Source organism: Pangasianodon hypophthalmus, chromosome 9 (assembly GCF_027358585.1).
Source record: "Pangasianodon hypophthalmus isolate fPanHyp1 chromosome 9, fPanHyp1.pri, whole genome shotgun sequence".
Taxonomy (NCBI): Eukaryota; Metazoa; Chordata; class Actinopteri; order Siluriformes; family Pangasiidae; genus Pangasianodon; species Pangasianodon hypophthalmus.
The window spans coordinates 28319829-28334950 of record NC_069718.1 but is presented as its reverse complement, the minus strand read 5'-3'; the positions used below and the strand labels follow the sequence as shown (position 1 = coordinate 28334950).

Here is a 15122-nt window from a genome sequence, read left to right as displayed (position 1 = left end):
ACAATTGACAGTGACACTTCTTTTTACCTCTGGATCATCTGGTGAACATTCTCCCAGGTCATTAGGATTAACAGGCCACTCCTTTTCAGGCAAAAGAAGAAACTGTGGTCCGAACACCCAACTTTTGTTCTTCAGAAATGATTCCACTCTCAACCCTCTGGAAGCTATATCTGCTGGATTTACTGCAGTGCTCACGTACCTCCACTGTGATGATTGAGATACCTTAAGAATTTCTGAAACTCTGTTAGCAACAAAAGTTCGATACCTGGAAACTTCGTTCCTGATATATTTCAGTACAGAGGTACTGTCGGTCCAGAAAACAGAGTCTTGAAGGCACATACACAGTTCTGTTCTCCACAATGAATCCATTTGACTTGCCAATGTTGCAGCAGTAAGTTCCATTCGAGGGATAGGCACTGGCTTCAAAGGAGCTACTCTAGCTTTCCCCGTTACAAAAGCAACATGCACTTGTGAGTTATTATCATGCAAAAGCAGATAAGTAACCACTCCATAACCATCTTAGCTTGCGTCAGAAAAGTGGTGCAACTGTGCTGTGTTCACCTCTCCGAAACCCATAGGTTTGAAGCATCTATCAATCTTGAAACTCTCCAACTCATGCAATCCACCCAACCAGTTGATCCACTCCTGAGCATTTGAAGCAGGAATAATATCATCCCAGCCAAGATTCTTCCTGCACAAGTCTTGTAAGATCTTTTTTGCATATAAAGTCACTGGAGACAGAATTCCTAAGGGATCATAAGCAGAACTCACAGTAGCAAGGATCCCTCTTCTGGTTGAAGGCCTCTGCTGCAACACGATTTTGAACTTGAAGGCATCAGATTGTTACCCACCATTGTACACCTAGCACTCTCTCTACGGGAAGTAAGTCTTGGCCCAGATCCAAATCCTTCACATTTTTTGCTCTGAATTCCTCTGGGATTTTTACCAGCACATCTCGACTGTTACTTATCCATTTCATCAATGTGAAACCCCCCTTTGCACAAATAGCTACGAGGTCATGATACAGAGAAACAGCTTTACCTCTGAATCTACAGAGACAAGACAGTCATCTACATAAAAACAATGCAAGGTTGCATCAATTACTTCTTTGCTGAAGTCTTTGTTGCCATCTTCTGTGCACCTTCTGAGGGCAAAGTTTGCACAACTGGATGACGAAGTAGCTCCAAAGAGGTGCACGACCATACGATATTCTACCATATCTTGAGTGAGGTCACCATCAAGCCACCAAAGAAATCTCAACAAGTCTGCATCATCTTTCGGCACCCGAAAATGATCTCCATTTTTCCCTTAATTTGCATGGTAATTTTTTCACTACATACAACATATCCATCTCACGCAAATACTGAATATTTTCCATGGAGTTACAACAGCTTCTTAGGAACAAACTATAATCTTGTAAAGCTTCACTTTTGATATTTGCCCATGAAAGAGCCTTTTCCATATAGGCAGATGCAATTTTATACTGGTCGCTAAAATGCTCTTGTAGTAAAGCTTTGGCCGTTAAACACCCAAGATCAGTAGACATATGCTGGCAACACTTTATAATCTCTCTTGGATGACCCTTGGTGTAATGTTGAAGAAAATATAAGCGATCACTAGGGCTTTCAGTTTTACTCTCCACACCAAAGGATTTCATAAAGGAGTGATATTGCAGAGGGTTGCCATCAAACATCTGAATTTCCCTTTTAGGCAAAGATTACAGACACTGTTGCTGAACCAGTAAAGATGTAATTTCATTTTGTTTATCCGTGATATGGAGAATTTGATCATTATTTCCTGAACCGTCACTGGCACTGCTTCCATACTGGGCACTTACGTTCACGTTACCACGCTGACTTGAGTTTGGAATTGTCTGGGGGTAAATGGCTTGAGAAATGTTCCCCTTGTTTGCCTTTGCACCTGAAGAAACCATTTGTTGAGTTGGAATAAATGATTTTGCATTGGCATTAAGTGTCTGGGTGGTCTGTTGTCCTTTATCAACATAAGAATTCATTCCATCAGAATGATGTGTCACATCACTTTTAACACAATGCACACTGGAGCCCTTAAGTACTTTCACTTTTGCCATAGTTGCAGCAATTTCCATTCGCAACCCAAATTCCTCTTTGTTTTCTTATGTTTTGTTCTTTTTCCTCAATAGAGTGTTTTTCCTTCATTAAATTTTGACGTACCAACAGAGCTGCTATATCGGCCTCTGCCTTAATGCGTGCTGAAGAGGTTGATGATGTTGTTGAATGTCTTGAGGTGGAGCTTCGTTCACTTGATCCTTTACTTCCAACATTAGAAATGCTGTCACTTGGATTTATCATCTTGATCATGCATGGAAATTTTGGACATATTTTGGTCTCTTGAACCATCTAGAAGATACCCAGCTGATTCCAGTGGTTGATCTTGAGCATTATCATCTGAGCTCTCAATTCCACTTATCCACTGCTTTGTGTCTTTTATAAAGGTGTCAATGTATTTATATTTACACTTGAGAACCAATCATTCTGTTTGGTTTGCTCATCACCGGGTAATAATGGGATCACAGAATCATGAAGTTTGATTGCCTCTTCAAAAACTTGCCTCAAGCTTTCAAGTTCAGAGCGAACAGCTGAAATATTCTCATTTCTTTGCATGAGTTCTTTGATGGCCGGTATAGAACTTTTAATCACATTCCCATTTCTTTTTCCTTCTTTCTGAAGTTGCTCAATTTTATTAGCCAAAGCCTTTGCGGTAAGCTGAACTTTTCTTTTACATTCCTCCTGTTCAGGTTCAACATCCGCACTAGATTCAGTTTCACTCATGATTACAGCCTGCGCATCTCAGCGCGTCTATTCAAAACACGCGAGCACAATCCGAAACACGCAAACACTTTGTAACAAAGCACGTCAAAGACGCTCCTCAACTCACACACTCTCACCAAAGCCCAAACAACGGCTTAAACACACCAACAGCGCTAGATCAACAGCAAACCAACAGCAACAAAACCGCCAAGCCATTTCAAATCATCCGCAAACACAAGCAAAGAAAAAATTACAGTCCATGTACTACCGATTCGATGTTAGCAAACATATCCAAAATCATCGATCCTGTTGTTCCGAAAATCCAATCATGCAGTAATCCTTCTCATGAACGAGTGTGAGTAGATCCATATGCTCCATCAGCGCTGCTCTTAATTCCAGTTGCAGAAGCGTTCGGGTCTCCTTGCATAATCCAAAATCCATTCATTCATCCAACAACATATTTGTTTGTTGACTAAACTGTAGCGGCCTAAAAGCCAACCAAAGCCGCAGGAGCTGAATGCGGGAATAACTTGTGACACGTCAATCATCCATTACATTTGCATCTTGAAGTTTATTTTCTCCTCCGAATACTTAACACTGAGGCATCAACATTTCCTGAAGCATCGGGAGATCATTTGAATCAAGGCAAAAACTTTGAATGAATTTACGGTCAACAAACAAATGTGTGCTCCCACACTCACCCCCTTCCTTCCTGCCAACCCCTCCCACTCCCAGGTGCTTTAACTCTCAAATAATTAATGACACGCCCAGATTTTCCCACAGTCACATGACATCACACATGAATATTTACATGGCTCTTATAATCCTGATCCCAAAACGGTGACAGAGGCTGTAGGAATAACATGAACATATGGGCAAACTAGTAAGAATTTATATTTCTCTATATCGCTGTTTATAGTTTTGTTCGTTTGTATGTCTATTTTCCCTTCTGTCTGTTTTCATGCGCTTTCTCTCTCTCTCTCTCTCTCTCTCACACACACACACACACACACACACAAGCTGCTGAATTATAAAACTAGGATTCAAATAAGCAAGACCTTCATATGATGTAAACTGATGTTTTTAGCTGCCATTTTCCCTCCCGACAATAAATGCGGAATGAAATGAAACAAGCTTTGCGTTGGCTTTATCTGGGGCAATAACAGGGAAGTAACGAACCGGGAGCTTTTATACAAACCTACAGCTTCTGCTGGACTTGGGGCCATCGACATAGGGCTTCAATTAAAGGATCCTTCTGTCCAAATATCACACAAGCTATAAAAAGAAGAGCAGATTGGATAGGGGACATAAGAACATGGCAGAAAAAAGCAGGCAGAGCCAGACACTAACTCCTTCTTACAAATTAATATACGGCCATTTTAAACACAAATATAAACACTTACAAATAGACTGGGACAAATTAGCTAACAAATCCATATCTGAGGAAATAAACGAGGATGAATATGGGGAGGTTTTTAGGCAATGGATCAGAAATATGAAGAGCAAAGGCATGTGTGAAAATGGGCGTGACGTCATGGGGCTGGTCAGTGGGGTAGAGTCGCAGTTAGATGTGAGGTGAAATGGAGCTGTTTTGGAACAAAGAAAAAATGTCCTGTTCATGATTGTGATGAGGATGAGACAATAGACCACTGGAAAATGTTACTGATGATCTTACTAATAAAATGAAGTGACTATAGCTTGTTTTGAATAAGTTTGTTGACCTTACTGAGTGTAACTAAGCAATGACAACTTTTTAAACTTTGTTTTATTAAACTCTACAAATTCAATTAACCTCTACTTAAAATAATGAGGATTCTGAAAAGTTGTGGGGGTCATGCGCAGTTCTACCTGTAGGTGGAGTCGATTTGGAAGCTGAGTGGAAAAGCATATTGTTTGTCCTAGTTTTTAATTGCTTAATTGGTTAATTGGTCAGTTTACATTAATCAACCGTGTAAGTCATATTAAATGAGTTAGCGTTACACAGTGACATTGGATGTGGTGGGATTATAATCAAATAGCTGGTTTGTGCTGATGGAAATGAGCAGTTTAACATTTGCTAGAATCCATGTATCCTCCGTTTATTCCATATGGGAGAAAAAACAGAAAAAATGAAAATCATAAAGCTCTATTTTAACTAAGAAACTACTTTACCTCGCCAACATTAGCGAAGGTGACCGGCAGGGGGCGCAAAGACACAGGGAAGACAAACACGTTCATGCAGAGTGTTAAAAAAAAGATTAAAAATATTAAAGACATCTTTAGTAGGACATGATTATTTTTTTCTGTTCACATTTTAGTTTTGAGAAGGAAGAATGAGAAAATGTAAATGTAAGCGTGTTGTGAAGCTCGCGCGAGAGGTGACGGTCCTCTGTGCTTATACACGTCACTTCCTGCATGACCTTCACAACGCGCTTCCGTTTACATCAAGCGTGAACTCGACCCTCACGTGAACGCGCGTGAGACACTTGACCGGAAGCTTTGTTTTATAGTTAAAGTTTAAAACATGAGTATTTTTCTTACACACACTTATCGTTTGGCTCCAGAAGACACTGATTCATCCACTGGGGTCGTATGGATTACATGATGGCTGTATGAACTTTCTGGAGCTCATTCGCTTGTATTATATGGACTTACAGAGATGGATAATTTTTCTAAAAATCTTCATTTAAGTTCATCTGAAGAAAGATAGTCATATACATCTGGGATGGCATGAGGCTGAGTAAATGATGAGAGAATTTTCATTTTTGGGTGGAGTTTTCCTTTAACACTAACTAAAAACCCAATAGATCTTAAATTTTTCTTTTTCCTTTCATAGATCATTGCAGAGTTTAATCGCTTCACAAGAAAAAGCCTCAAGCAAGATTTCTTTTCAACACTTGATCAACATACAGCTCGTTTTCTGGAAATTTCTGAATCAAAGAAGGGGCAGTTGGAAAGAGACTTTCTGAGATCTTTGAGCAAATTAAATCTATGGTAAGCTTGTCAGTGTTTCTTTCTTGCAAACTAAATTCTGTTACTGTTTTAGCTCAACTTTTAATTGATTCTGTGTTATAATTTTTTCAGAGCACTGACATCACTGCTAAGCACACAGCAGTTCTCCGTGGCCTTCCTCTCATTCTGGAGAAGAAACCACTGACTTTTTTCAAACACATTTGGAAAGTATCCTACATTTCATTCCAAATAATGCCCACACACATATAACCACATATAGGCATGCCTCATTGAACTCTGTACACTTAACTCTCTTAGCTTGGACCAGAAGCACAAACTCTGCTTTTGAAGTTTTCTTTTTCATTTCTTTTTGAACTCAGGCCCTTGTACATTTTGTTGTATGCAAGTTCCACCTTCATTGTACAGTTCACTGTTTTGAATATAAATTTAACACGATATTTTGATTCACAACCTTTATTTATCTCCATTAGTTGTACATAAAGAAGGTGATGGTCCTGGATCTTTAAATGACACATACATTTGTGAGGTTTGGATTTTTAATGTAACTAGGATTGTAATATTTCTGTTTTTTATTAGGACTGTGATTGGGACACACTCCACATTTCTGACCGTGATACCTGAAGACAGCCAGGATTCTCCACAAGCACTGCATCTGGAGGCTTCGCACAGAGCAATTATTCTAGAAGGAGCCATAGCGATGGATGATCCTGAAAATCTTCCACATGCCATGTGCCGCTTTTTGGGCTGATATATGCACTAAATTTGGAGAATCCTCCACAACTAAAGAACATCTTTGATTTTATTCAGAGTGTTTCTTTCCCTTGGACATAAATCCCTGAAACCAAAACAGTCACTTAAAAACCTTCTGCTGATGGAAGTGAATGCTGTGTGAGATTGTGTTAAGCTTGTGGTTGCACAAAAGTCAGGATTCTTGGGTGTTGTGTTTGAAACAGTCACTCGTCAGTCGTAATTAGTCGCAATGCACTTGTATTATACTGTAAAAGAAAGATTGTTTTTAGTTGCACTGCACATTTGAGTTGTGTAAAGAATTGTTAATGTTACATTGAAGAATAATGTTTGGCATTTAGGAATGTCTGAATGGCAGTGTTTGGTACATTGTAGTGCCTGAAGACAATTGAAGAAAAATAAATAATGTTTTGCTAGAGTTTAGTTGTTGCTTTTTGTCTTAAATTAATTTTTGTAGTTCAGCTTACTTGAAAATTTTAAGGCAATCAGTTTCCCAATGTTTTGGTAATAATGTGAAATAATGATTTTGAGTCATCAATACTTAATTAGACTTGATAAACAAGTTTTATATGCAAATTGAGTTAAGTTTTACCAACTAAAAATTAATGCGCTACTTTACTTGGAAATTTTAAGGCAATCAGTTTCCTTGCTTTTTCTAAGGAAAGTCAACCTATGACATTTTACAGTGAAATTGCTCACACTCAGCTGAGATATGGCAAAAAAAATAAAAAATCTAGGGCTGAATATGAACATAAATGAAAAGACAATAATGTATGGAATATGTGAGATAGCCAAAAATATAAAAGATTTTTATTGGATTATAATGTGGATTGTTAGGTATAAAATGTGGAAAACAAGGTGCACAATGATCAGTAAGCAATGCCATCTCCCAGCTGAGACGCTTTTTAAACTAATCTTAAATGAACTAAAAAGACAAAGGACAATGGAGCGAAGATCTAAAAATAAATCTCCATGGTCTTTATTAAAAATATGATCTCTGTAAATATTTAAGGGAAATAACTATGTAGATATAATAATAGGATTGGACTATGTTGTAAATAGTTATTTTTGTATATTTAAAAGTTAGTAATGTTGAAGAATTACTGTAACAAATTGTGAAATATTTAAACTATGTAAATGTTCAAGAGTTATTGTAACAATTGCGAATGTTGAAGATTTATTGTAACAAATTGTGAATTATTCAATAAAGTTTGATTTAAAAATGCAAGACCGGCATTTTAATTTTATTTATTTATTCATTCATTCACTCGTTTATTTCATTATATAGCGTTTTTAACAAAGGACTTTTTGTCACAAACCAGTTGTTACAGATATCCGGATATAAAAAGTAAATATAAACCTTTTTTAACATTTCCATGTCAAGTGCTGAGAGGCATGAAGATATGTTCTTAAAAAAGGGATAGAAAATAAAATACTACTACTACTACTACTACTAATAATAATAGTAAACAGTAGAGAAGAGGCGTGTGTTGGAGTTGTTATGGCAGAATAATCCAGTGCACAGTAATAAGGCTGATGAGCTCTGTGTCTGTGGGAAGGACACAAGGCCTACCGGCTGTTTGAGGCGGCGCTGCGTGTTGTGCTGGATGGAGCTTGACTGCCCTCGTGTGGCCAAACCCAGGAACTGCAATTTCCAACAATCACTATTCTGTTATGAAGTATTTTATGGAGGTGTTTATAAGTCTACACTTGTAGTAGTTAGCCGGGGGAGAGTGGAGAGAACTGTTAGAGAAATATTAGAGAAATGTTAGTGAATGCTCCCGCCTCCTCCCCTCCCTTTTTCCCTTTATGTTTTACTGTAATAAGGTATATATTGGCTTTATCTGTGTAATCTTCTTCCCTAGTTGTGGAGATTGTCGAGTGAAATAGCTGAGGCCACGTACGGAACATATGAAGTTCCACTGAAGCAGTGATGAGACTGAACATGACTTCTGGTGCTCATGATTGAATATGGCAGTTTTATTAGGAACCCTAAACATTAGAGAAGGAAATATTGAATGTGAAGTGTAGTAGTGCTAGTGCTTGTGAATAGACTCTCAGTTTAGATAGTGACCCTGAACAAAACTAACATGCAGTGCTTTATTAGGGTGCTGATGAAGTTGGAGTTGAACTGGTAAGAAAGCTATTATAGAGAGGCCTCATTAGACTCCCGAGGATGTTCAATCAGAAGCTGCCCCAAACTCCCCTGATTCCAGTCATCAGCTGGAATGAAGCAAAGCGGCCTGCACGAGCTGAGGCGGGGGTTGTAGAGAAAGCAGATAAAACACTGCCATGTGTTAGATAAGGGCTGGGAAACTGGGCTTTACACACAGGATTTAGAGGACACAGCTTTGGAGTTAGTTTGATTACAGGTTGCAGTGATCAAGTCACTGAAAATAAGAAGAGGAACTGAAAATAATAATAATAATAATACAGAAAGACTAGAGTTTCAATTTCAGATGTAATTTCTTGTTCCTTTATTTGCCAGTTGCATATCTGTCAACATTGGGATTTGAAAATAAGGGAAATCCAACTGCGAATGTACAACCCCTGGCAAAAATTATGGAATCACCACACTTAGAGGATATTCACCCAGCTTTTTTACTTTATAGCAAACAAACAAATCACAGATATGATACAAAAAAGGTTTTGTTCAATAGCTTAACATTCTGGCTTTGTGAAACATACATAAAAAAAATTCACTGACATTTTTTTTTATTAATGGCATGTCATTTTCCAAATCAAGTAGAGGAAAAAATATGGAATCATCAACAAAAAAAAAACACAATTAGTACTTTGTTGCTCCTCTGGCTTTTATTCTTTGAGGCATAGACCTCACTAATGAAAAACAACATTCCCCATCAATCTGGTTCCAACTTTCTCGAATAGCAGTTGACAGATCAGCTTTGCAGGATGGAGCCTTATCATAGACCAGTTTTTTTAATTTCCACCATAAATTTTCAATTGGATTGAGATCCGGACTTTTAAAAAGAGCTTTAAAACTGTTTGCTCTGTGGCAAGATGCATTGTCATCCTGAAAAATTACTTGATCATAACCAAACATATTTTCTATGGATGGAATGAGAAAAGTGTCCAAAATTTCACTGTACAACTGTGCATTGACTGCTGAGGTAATGACTGCCATCTCCCCTGGTCCTTTACCTGACATGCAACCCCATATCATAAATGAGTTGGGAAATCTGATTGTTTTCTTCAGGCAGTCATCTTCATATGTTTCGTTAGAACGGCACCAGACAAAGGTTCCAGCATCATCTCCTTGGCCAATGCAGATTCATGATTCATCACTGAATTTCACTTTCATCCAATCATCCACACTCCATGATTGCTTCTCCTTAGCCCACTGTAACCTTGTTTTCTTCTGTTTTGGTGTTAGTGCTGGTTTTTGTTTGGCTTTTCTATATGTAAATCCCATTTCATTCAGCCGGTTTCTTACAGTTCTGTCACAAACATTGACTCTTGTTTCCGCCCATTTGTTTTTCATTTGTTTTGTTGTGCATTTTCTATTTTCAAGGCATATTGCTTTGAGTTTTCTATCCTGATGCTTTGACGTCTTCCTTAGTCTGCCTGTATGTTTACCTTTTATAACCTTCCCATTAAGTTTATACTTGCACCAAATTTTAGACACAGCTGACTGGGAGCAACCAACTTCTTTGGCCACACTCCATGTTGAAATTCCTTGTTGAAGGAGTTTTATAATCCTATCCATTGTTTCAACTGACAATTCTCTTGTTGGAGCCATGTTTCCTTTCAATTAGCCAAGTCCAACAGCCCGTTAAGTTCCCTTTTAACTGCTGACTTATTAGCATTTTATTTAGACTTGTCCCGGTATTTGTTTTAGAAATGGAAATTAAAAGATGATTCCATAATTTTTTCCTCAACATTGAGGGATTCCATAATTTTTTCCTCTACTTAATGTGGAAAAAGACATGCCATTAATTAAAAAAAATGTCATTGAATTTTTTGATGTATGTTTCACAAAGCCAGAATGTTAAGCTATTGAACAAAACCTTTTTTTGTGTCATATCTGTGATTTGTTTGTTTGCTATAAAGTATACAAGCTGGGTGAACATCCTCTAAGTGTGGTGATTCCATAATTTTTGCCAGGGGTTGTAGCAAACATATCAATTATACCCAGTGGGATTTTTTTTAATAGAAAGATTAAAAATACGGGAAAATATTTAAACGGGATGATAGCGGGATAGAATGGTAAAATACGGGAGAATCCCGGGAAAAACGGGAGGGTTGACAGTTACGGCCAGTTGTGTTCAGGACACTTGTTATTCCATCCAGTTCCTTTTGGTTCTTTATAAAAACGGTTCTCTGGTCCGCATAAGCAGATGTGTTTATTTCTTTGTGTGGAGGTTCGTCCTCCTTGTTCTCTTGAATGGGGTTGAATGTTGTGTAGAAGAGGACTGATTGCAATCACGTAAAGAGCTGCAGCTGCACTTTCCCTCCTCTGTGTTCTTCAAACTCAGCTCTCTAATCACCACTGACCTTTATCTCAACTTCTCATTTCTTGTAGAAGAACTTTAGCATCGTGGATTTATTTAAAGCACCTGTTTGTAGAACTTCATTGTATATAGAGCTGCTAGTAAATCTGCTCTTTCACTAATACACACTTTGTAAAACTGACTGTAAGCCATCAGGTCCCGGGCTTTTCCCATCATTCAGTTGTGACTCTGCTGGAATTCTTTCATCAGTGTTAATTGGGTTACCTAGTGGTGTTAAATTAGGCTCTTTTCTGCTGACACGTGATTGGCTGATTGGATAATGAGATGAATGAGCGGGTGTTCCTAATAAAGTGACTGGTGAGTGTAGTGTACAGCATGTTAATGGCAGTAAAACGCTGTTACTGTGGAGTAGATCCGTACTGAACTTGTCTCCATGTCAATAATGGCTTTTCTGGGTTCATCTCCTGGAGGATTTCATTTATCTGGAGAAAATCTGCAGATTCACAGCACATGTAATCTGCTCCACTTCTGTAAACCATTCAAACACCGCAACTCTTTCTTTTCTACGCTTACAAGCTGATGGACATTTTTCCAGATGTTTCCTGCACTAACTGAGCTTCATAGTGTTTCTCTTAAAGCCTTGTTGATGCTGATGTTGGTGGTGATTTAGGCCTGTAGGAAGCTCCAGCTGAAACGCAGCTCTCACTGTCTCCACAACTGCGTGTTGAGCCACCAAGCGCTTGCAAAATGCCTGTAGCCTGTGTTTTACTCTTCAACCTTTCCAACATGTATTCTGCCTTCCAAGAGGAGGATGAGCAGGAGGAAGAAGAGGTTCATTGTTGAAGCCATTTTTTGTTGTAGTTATATATTTGTCCATTGGGTGGCACTCTGGTAGAATACCCATGGTACATCAGGGCAATTGGATAATGAGACAACAGGTGTGTGTATTGGTAGTGGGGAAGCACACAGCTTTTGACCGTTTTAGGTCGTGCTTTATTATGTTAAACAGGCTTTTTGGATTATGTGTTGGACCGTGTTGAACAGTATGCTGTATCTACAAGGTATGGAGTTTTGTGTGGACTTTTTGTGAACTAAACAAAATCACACCACAGGAAGCTAATTGAAGCAATGTTTATTCATTGAAGCACAATAAAGAAAGAGACTATTTGCATTTTACATCTGTTTGCATAGACTCTAATTTTCTACGTTCTAATTGTCAACTACTTGCTCACTCCTATTACCAATACCAGCAGTTAATGGAAAGCTGCTACAGAAAGTCCAAAACTGTGCTTCACTAAGTAGCGAGCATGGAAGCTTCATCGTGGAAATGTGACGGTAATTATGGATTGTTCCTGTTGGATCCATGTTTGTTGCTGGGACATCGCTTGATTCATCGTTGGAGTAAAAGTCAACGCATTTGTTTCGACGGACAGAAGGGCGCCGTTCATTTGGATAAAGATAACGTGTTGCTGCAAGTGAGGACATCATTTTGTCACACGTCTTTGGATTTAATCATTGGCTTCATTTGACTTGGTGGATTCATTTTGGATTATATTTCTTCCCGTTTGGAGGATTTGTTGTTGGATTTACTCTGCGCGCTCGTCTCGTCAGGCCTGGTCGATCGAATGGATTATAGCTATGTTTGTTGTTGCAACATTAAAATGGCCATTTAAAATTACGTGTGCACACAACTGGGTTTAAAGCGTAATTCCAATGCATTGGTTGCTGAATAGACATTGCTTATGTATATGAAGTGTATGTTTGTTCACAATTGTTTGCAGAATGGAAGATGAAAAGTGTATCAATGCTGAAGGGTTTACTGAGTCAACTCAAAACTTGCCAAATGTTGATACTGAGTCTGTAAAAGGGAAAAGAACTGTTAAGACCCAAAGCTTTATTGGAAAAGGTTGATACTTTGCAAAACTTAAGAAAGGCAAAGTTTAAAAAAGGCTCAGGAACTAATAGAGGCTGGTAACAGGTTAATGTGTGATGCCAGAGAATATGAACCTGAGATTTGCAAGATCTTTGAAGACTTTAAAGTAGTGTGTACAGAGGCTAAAGAGGCCCATGAGTCATTATTGGTTTTGTTACCTGTCCAGGAAGTTGAAAAACAAGAAATATGGTTCAAAGCAAAGATGCTACCAATCAATGAGTTCACTGAACGTGTAAATAAGTGGTTATCAGACACATTGCCAAGTCACAAAATTTCTGAAGTGGATGATATAAATAATGACGTGGGTCCTGGAGACAGCATTTCAAATGTGTCTTTAGCTTCCTCCAAAAGCAGCAAACATAGCTCACGCAGTGGTAGAAGTGGATCTGTTTCATCAGCGCATGTACAGGCGATGGCAGAGAAAGCTGCACTTATGGCACGCACTGCTGCATTAAAAGCCAAACTTGCTATTGAAGCTCAGGAGGAGGAATTAAGACGGAAAAAGGAACAGTTGCAATTGGATGCTGAAATAGCAGCTTCTACTGCAAAGATTGCTGTGTTACAAGCTTCTGATAATCAAAGCAAATGTTCACATAATGGATGTTCAAGTTCAAAGGGAAAACAGAGTGATCAAAGAAAGATCAATGTGAGTCATAACCTTAATTCTGATCCTACGTGGCCCAGGGGTTTGAATCCTACTGCAAATGAATATGTGCCATTGAATTCAATGTCGACAAATACAGCTGGAGTAGTTGGTGCTACCGCATCACATGCTATATCAGATCAGAACCAACGAAACAATGTTACCTCTCAGTGTGATCCCTTGCTGGAAGTTTTGAAAAGACGGGAGGAATTAACAACATCTCATTCAGCAGCAAGAATAGCTGGGGTTAAGCATCCTCATATAGCTGGGGTTAAGCATCCTCATATTTTACCTAAACGAGAGATTCTGATCTTTAATGGAGATCCATTGCAATACATTCCCTTCATCTGAACATTTGAACACAGCATTGAAGAAAAAACTACCAATGAAATAGATTGTTTGTATTTCCTCGAGCAGTTTACAAGTGGACAGCCAAAGGACTTGGTACAAAGTTGTCAGCACTTACCCCCTGCCAGAGGCTATGCATTGGCCAAAAGATCATTAAAGGAACATTTTGCTAATGAATTCCAGGTATCTACTGCCTATTTGGAGAAGGTGTTAAAGAGGCCTGCCTTAAAGTCTGAGGATGTACAAGGATTACAGGCTTATGCTTTGTTCTTACGTGCCTGTTGTAATACTGTGAGTGCGCTTTCTTACATGCAAGAACTCAACATGCCCAGCAATATTAAAATTATTGTAACAAAGTTACCCTATAAGCTAAGAGAGCAATGGAGAGCAAAGGCTTGCGGAATTATGGAATCTAGTAAAGGCAGAGCAAAGTTCTCACATATTGTGGAGTTTGTTGAACGACAGGTGGTATCTGATCCTGTGTTTGGAGATATCCAAGATAAACAAAGCACAAGTATATCTAAAACACAAGTGCACAAAACAGTTAGAGGAAGCAGTTTTGCCACCAATGTTGCTACTTCATTTTCATATAAGAAAACTAGTGATGTGCAGCCACAGCAAGAACATCGTTTTGTGTCCAAGTCTACTGGAACTTGTTTGTTCTGTGCAAATGTTACCGGCCTCAGACCTAGGGGATATCTGGGTCGGCAACTAAGGACACACAGCCCGTTAAGCACTGTGTACCTGTGAAACTGTGAAACAATAAAGAGACAGACAAAATGAGTGTCGTTCCCTTGGCGCATCAATTTACTTCTGAGATCGAACCTATTAGTAACCGTGAGCACTTCTCATGTTACATGACATCTGTACATGGGATAATGTGATATGAATAATACATGCACACAACATACATGTATACATATGCATCCATTTACCTTACTTATTTCACATAAAAAAACATTGAGTTACATATCACACATAGAGAGCAGAATATGCACGCTAACAAATTCCATATACAAAACTTAAAGAATAAACCAACGTTCCAAGTTCACTTAACAAGTGTCTCACGTTACTCAAAAGAACCAAACACAAATGTGTCACAAACACACATATCAAGAGAAATACATCAACCACTGTTGCATTTAGAACGTTTACAATGTAATTTGCATCGTGTCACACACTGAGCATGTGCATGCAGAGCATTCAATATGGCTATTGAACAGCTAATACAACAGGTG

General features: G+C 38.5%; 1 long non-coding RNA gene across 1 annotated transcript; it reads left to right on the top strand.

The window, feature by feature from the left end:
- The first annotated feature begins 5218 nt into the window (after positions 1-5218).
- On the top strand, positions 5219-7500 carry LOC117597970 (uncharacterized). The gene is made up of 3 exons (XR_004578711.2): positions 5219-5508; positions 5605-5762; positions 5853-7500. It is a non-coding gene; the product is annotated as an uncharacterized LOC117597970 (long non-coding RNA).
- The last annotated feature ends 7622 nt before the right edge of the window (positions 7501-15122 follow it).